Here is a 5806-nt window from a genome sequence, read left to right as displayed (position 1 = left end):
AGTTTATGACGTTATCAAGCTCAACAACACAAACATTAAGCATATTTTTTATGTCTAGATGCACAAAACGACAAAACTCCTGATGTTAAATCCAAGAAGAGAAACATAAAATAAGCCATAAATTCTGGCAAAAGATCTCTCTAGTAACTACGTGTGGTCTCAGAGATCTTTTCAATGCCTGCTCGTCTAATCCAATTGCGGTCAACGCAAGCGTACTTCAGGAGTCTGTTCTCTTCGTATCTCTACTTTTACTCCACATTAACAATCTGTTATCACTGGGTATTTTTGGTTATGCTGTTAATAAGACAGTTGTGGAGTTCTATCCAGTCCTGGGGCTAGCCTATATTAATAACAGTTGGATAGACTGACCATAGAAAGAGTATGTTAACTTCACACTTCAATAATCTCCGTATGGGGCTCTGACATCCTTGTAAAATATAATTTTATCATTATGGAGGTAAGGATATATATTTATATATACCCTTATATTTTATATTATATTATTATTTTATATTTTATATTACCCTTTAGGGTATATATATATATCTTCTTCTTCTTCTTCCTGGCAATTATCCCAGCATTAGCCAGGGTCTGCCTTCCTGCTCAAACTCCTCCACTTTGCACGGTCTTTAGCATCCGCGGTGGTAAGTCCATTGGCTCTCATATCCTGCTTCACGGTGTCCAGCCATCGCTTTCTTGGGCGTCCTGGGGGTCTTGCTCCAGGGACCGACATATCAAGGCAAATTTTTCCGACGTAATTCTCAGGCAGGCGTGCAACGTGGCCATACCATCTCAGGCGACTCTCTTGAAGCTTATCCGCTACGTCACGGACTCCAAGACTACCTCGGATAAATGTGTTACGTATACGGTCAGCCCGCGTTACGCCACACATCCACCTCAGCATCTTCATCTCCGTGACGTGAAGCTCTTGAGTGTGCCTGGACAGTGTTGGCCAACATTCGCTTCCATATAAGAGAACCGGTCGGATTATGCTCTTGTATATTATTCCCTTGAGCTTGGTAGGTATTCTGCGATCGCAGACCACACCTGTGACCTCACGCCATTTCGCCCAAGCAGCGCTGATCCGGGCTTAGACATCGTGATCGATGCCTCCGGACTCATGCAGAATAGATCCAAGGTACCTGAACTTTTCCGACTTAACGGCTGGTTCAGGACCTATATGGATAGTGCAAGAGTCCGGGCTTCCGCAAGCCATGTACTTGGTCTTCGTCACATTTAGTTTAAGACCACCATTCTCAAGCGTACCCTTCCAGAGGTTCACTCTTCGCTCTAGCGTCAACCTGCTCTCATCAATGAGCGCTATGTCATCGGCATACATCATCAGCCATGGAGGCTGGTCCTGGATGTTAGCCGAGACAGTGTCCAGCACTACATTGAACAAGAAGGGGCTAAGAGCCGAGCCTTGGTGAACCCCTACCGAGATCGGAAAGGGTTTTGTATCGCCAACAGCAGTCCTAACCATTGAAACGGAATCGCGGTACATGTCTCTAATGATGTCAATATAGGCCTCAGGGATGCCTTTGAATCGCAATGCCCACCAGATACATTGACGAGGAACGCAGTCAAAGGCCTTCTGCAGATCTAGGAATGCGACATGCAGAGCTCTCCTTTTTTCCCTGTATGCCTCCATGAGAGTCCATGAGAGTCCATATATATATATAGGGTAATTCTTTTATATTACCCTTTAGGGTATACCCTAAATGGTAATATAAAATAATAAACTTGCAGTTTGTTAATTTTTGTAACCACTATTTATAGTATTTGGTATAATATTTTTGGTAAATAATTGTAAAAGGCACGGAAAAAGCAAATATTACATTAAAGTCCTATTTTTGGCCCGCGACTTCGGTTGCGACATTCTCAAGATTAAAAATTTACCTATACCTAATCGACCGAACTCGGTTCCGCCTAAGAGGCCTCAAAGAAGCAGATTTTGGAATTTATTAAGTTCATTTTTTTTCGATTTCGGTCGAACGGAATGAAAAGTACCCTATGTCCATCTCCTGGTTCTACCTCTATCTCTAAGCTAGCTCCTCAACAATTTTCAGGCAAATCCCTACTGTCGTTATTTAATTATAAATAGTGTATCTAAAACGACTTTCTTTTATATTTATAGTTTATATTTGATATGGCAATGTTATAATATATATTTAAAAGTTAAGTAATATATGCAAACACAAATTCACCTTATGAAAATGTTATTGTTATGAAGCAGCAAATTATATGTTATTTTAATTAAGCCATCACCAAATTAACATTTTATTAAATGAATGGTATAAATTCTTATATGACCTTCAATATAACATGTTAAAAATTCAATACGAACAATTGTATATGTCAATTATAATCAGTAACTGAACAGTTTAGTGTATTTTTAAATGTTTAGGGGCCTTTCGAATTGCCAACAGTAAAATATAACGTTTGTAAGGGACCCAAAAAAAGGGATGTGACGTCAATTTCATCTTCTATGAACCTTGATGAAAAAGGCGAGTGGATTTTATCTTTCAATTTGACATGTTTGGAACTTGTCAAATTGGACCAGGTGACTTTCCCTTTACTAACATTTCAATATGTAATTGAATATTTCCTGTTACATTTTGCTATTATTTAAATAATTTTAGGTGAAGATTACGATCTTTTCGAACAAAAACAACAAAAGGGACTTATTGTACGCATACAAAATAAAAGAACCGTGTAAACACTTTTTATTCGCTAGCATGGTACAAATATATTTTAATACAAACAGTTGTGATGCTCCTGAGGTTCGTTCCATAATATTTCTTTGTAAACTTTATCTTTAACTGTTCACATATCGCAAAGGAATGTAATTAATACTTTTTATATACATTTATTTCAAGGGTTTATATAGTTTGAGACTGAATATGAATGAAATATTGAGATCATTTCTTGGCACCTCCTTTTTTTATGGAGACTATATATTTAAAACACATATAACCTCGAAAACTGGAAACATTTTATGTACCGAGTCATTCATACGATTCTCTAAGAAAGGGGAAGGCAAGAAGGCGGCAGGTTACATGCGTTTTCTTTTATGCATTCAATTTCATCCAAATCCAAGTCCATTAATTCTACTATTTACGTTTTCAGTGGCATCTTCTAAAGCAGCCTGAGGCGGTCGACACGGTGATACTATTAATAACACTAATTGCACGCTTTTTCTTATACATATACGTATACGTAAAATAAATATATATGTCTAAAATTTTGTCTCCTTTGTATTATGAAATAACAGCATTCACTTCTTAAAGTGTGACATGTTTTTTTTAATTTTGGGTCAAAAATAACACATTACAAAAATACTCTTAATTTAATAACAATTAATTAACTACTTTGGTTTTATAAACATATAGAAAATATTAAAATATTTTCCGCCTTCGTACCTATTGATAAGTTTCAGAAGTGATTATTATCTTGTAATAGGAAAAAGTAAAGTTAACAAACATAGTAGCTATTAAGAATTAGACGTCACTAAATTGATGGCAAGTATTCATAATGTTTTCTGAGTATGCTTATTCTAAGTTTGCATCGTCATACTATAAACAGAGCGTTGACAGTTTTAGGTTCATATATCTTCTCTGATTATGTGGAGAGAGGAGCTTGGACAGTGGAGGTGAGCGTTTAACGCGCGTTAGACAGGGGCCCCTTAAACATACACGTGGGTCGCAAGTCCCAGGCAATGTTGGAGTTCCTCTCCCTGCATTGCGATGGACCTGGCACCCGCACGTTGAATCTATTAAATCTCCTTAAACACGCACATAAGCTCATGCACACACCGACTCCACCGGTGAAGGTTCGGCTTCATACGTGTTGTTTCGCCGTTCTGCTTTCGGAGGACGTCATGCAGTCATATCCCTCGAAGGCTCCCCTACCTTCCTTCAAAGATGTCCTAAGCCCAGATCTGGCCATTTAGAACCCTTGGAACGGTGGAATGTTACATAGAAAAAATATTTCTATTAAAAATATAAGTTTTAAAAACGCGGAAACTAATTATATTTTGTTCTTAATTTATCAACGCCGCTGTCTTACAAGTAATTTATACTTTTTTATATTTTTGTTTAAAACCTTCTACATTAAATATCATACCAAAACATCACATATTTCTGATAGAATTTTGGAAAGCTGATTATTTAATGGACAAAAATTTGTTAAAATCAAAATGTCTTTTAGAATAATAAAAAAATAATATTAAAAACAACAAATAATATTAAATATTTGTTAAAGTATTATGACTTAGCTTAACTTTGATTAAGTGGAACCTTTGTCATCTTATCGTCTTGTTCTTGAAAGTTAGTTAGTTGAATGTTTAACATACGCTTCTAGTTCTTTCAAAGTAAATCCAATGTCAAAGTTTTTACAAAAAAAAATACATACATACATTTGATACCAATATTATTAAATAAGGAATACATTATCAAAAACTCAATATTTACTCTCTACCTATCACTACAAAGTCTTTATAATTAATTATAATAAAATATTTATTTATTTCACTTACTGTTGTCCGGGTCCTTCTGTACGAACTTGGAGATAATTTTATTTCGATATTAAATTAATAATTTACTTACGAAGATAACGAACACGAATATCGTTTAGTGATAAAATTAAAGAAACACTTAAGAACGTTTTATTGGTATTATTAAATAATATACTAAAACATTACTACATTACCTTACAACATATAGGTACTTCTGAAAGAAACAAAATAACTAATTGATGATAGTAAATAAAAATAAAAGTGACCGATTGAAATAAAAATAATATAATAAGAAAAAATACAATTCCTATCTTCTTTTAAAACTATTAAAAAACTTAATTACTTTAAATGCTTGAAAACACAACTCGAAAATGGATTTAATTTAATGTTTTCATCCGTCATAAATTTTATGACTTCAAGGTTATTCTGTTGACTGATATTACTTTGTGTGACCTTCTGATAAAAAAAATATATATTCATCATATTATTAATTTACGTGAACAATTGCTATAATTAATTACTTCATTTGGAAACGAACGATTTTTAAGCAATTTGCTCTTCTAATTCTGTTAGGCACTTATAAGCCATAAAATTTTATTATATCTTTCAACAAACACTATCTATAACTGTTACAGATGAAAGAATTTGTTACGTAATTTTTGAAATAATGACATATAATTTTATTTAAATAAATCAATTATCATTCTACGACATCCTGTTTGACTGAGTCAGCTGAGCTGAGATAGCTGTTTCTATTTTCAGCGATTTAAATTCACCCGTCTTTATTTCTTTTCAACAATATTTTGATGAAAATATTACAAAATTTCAATATAATCCAAGAACAATATGTGCCATTGAAATGCAATCCTGGTTTTGCTAATATGTTTAGACACAAAAAGAAAAGTTATACATTTTAAGTTGATAAATAATTAGAATATTATACTTATTAACATTTATCCAAAATACGAGGAGTATTTCTGTAATTAAATTCTAAATCAGAAAATGAGAAAACTTTAATTCATTTAATTCCTCTGGTTTCCCTAAAACAAGGTCTGAATAATGAACACCTATCGGACAAAATGTATCAAAAGGCAGTGAATCAATGACAGTTTTATATTAGGTGATATACCTTAATTGTCATTCACTAATTGGTGACTTAACCAGTATATGTATTAAGAACGAAATAGGCAATCGGGTGCTTGTACAGGTGTTGTCTGTATACAGCAAACGGAGTGGGGAGAACGAGTAACGACCGATAATTTTATAGTAGAAACGCCTGCGCAACTCAGT

The sequence above is a fragment of the Danaus plexippus genome, chromosome 4, assembly GCF_018135715.1.
Source record: "Danaus plexippus chromosome 4, MEX_DaPlex, whole genome shotgun sequence".
NCBI lineage: Eukaryota > Metazoa > Arthropoda > Insecta > Lepidoptera > Nymphalidae > Danaus > Danaus plexippus.
Note: the sequence above shows the minus strand (reverse complement) of the source record.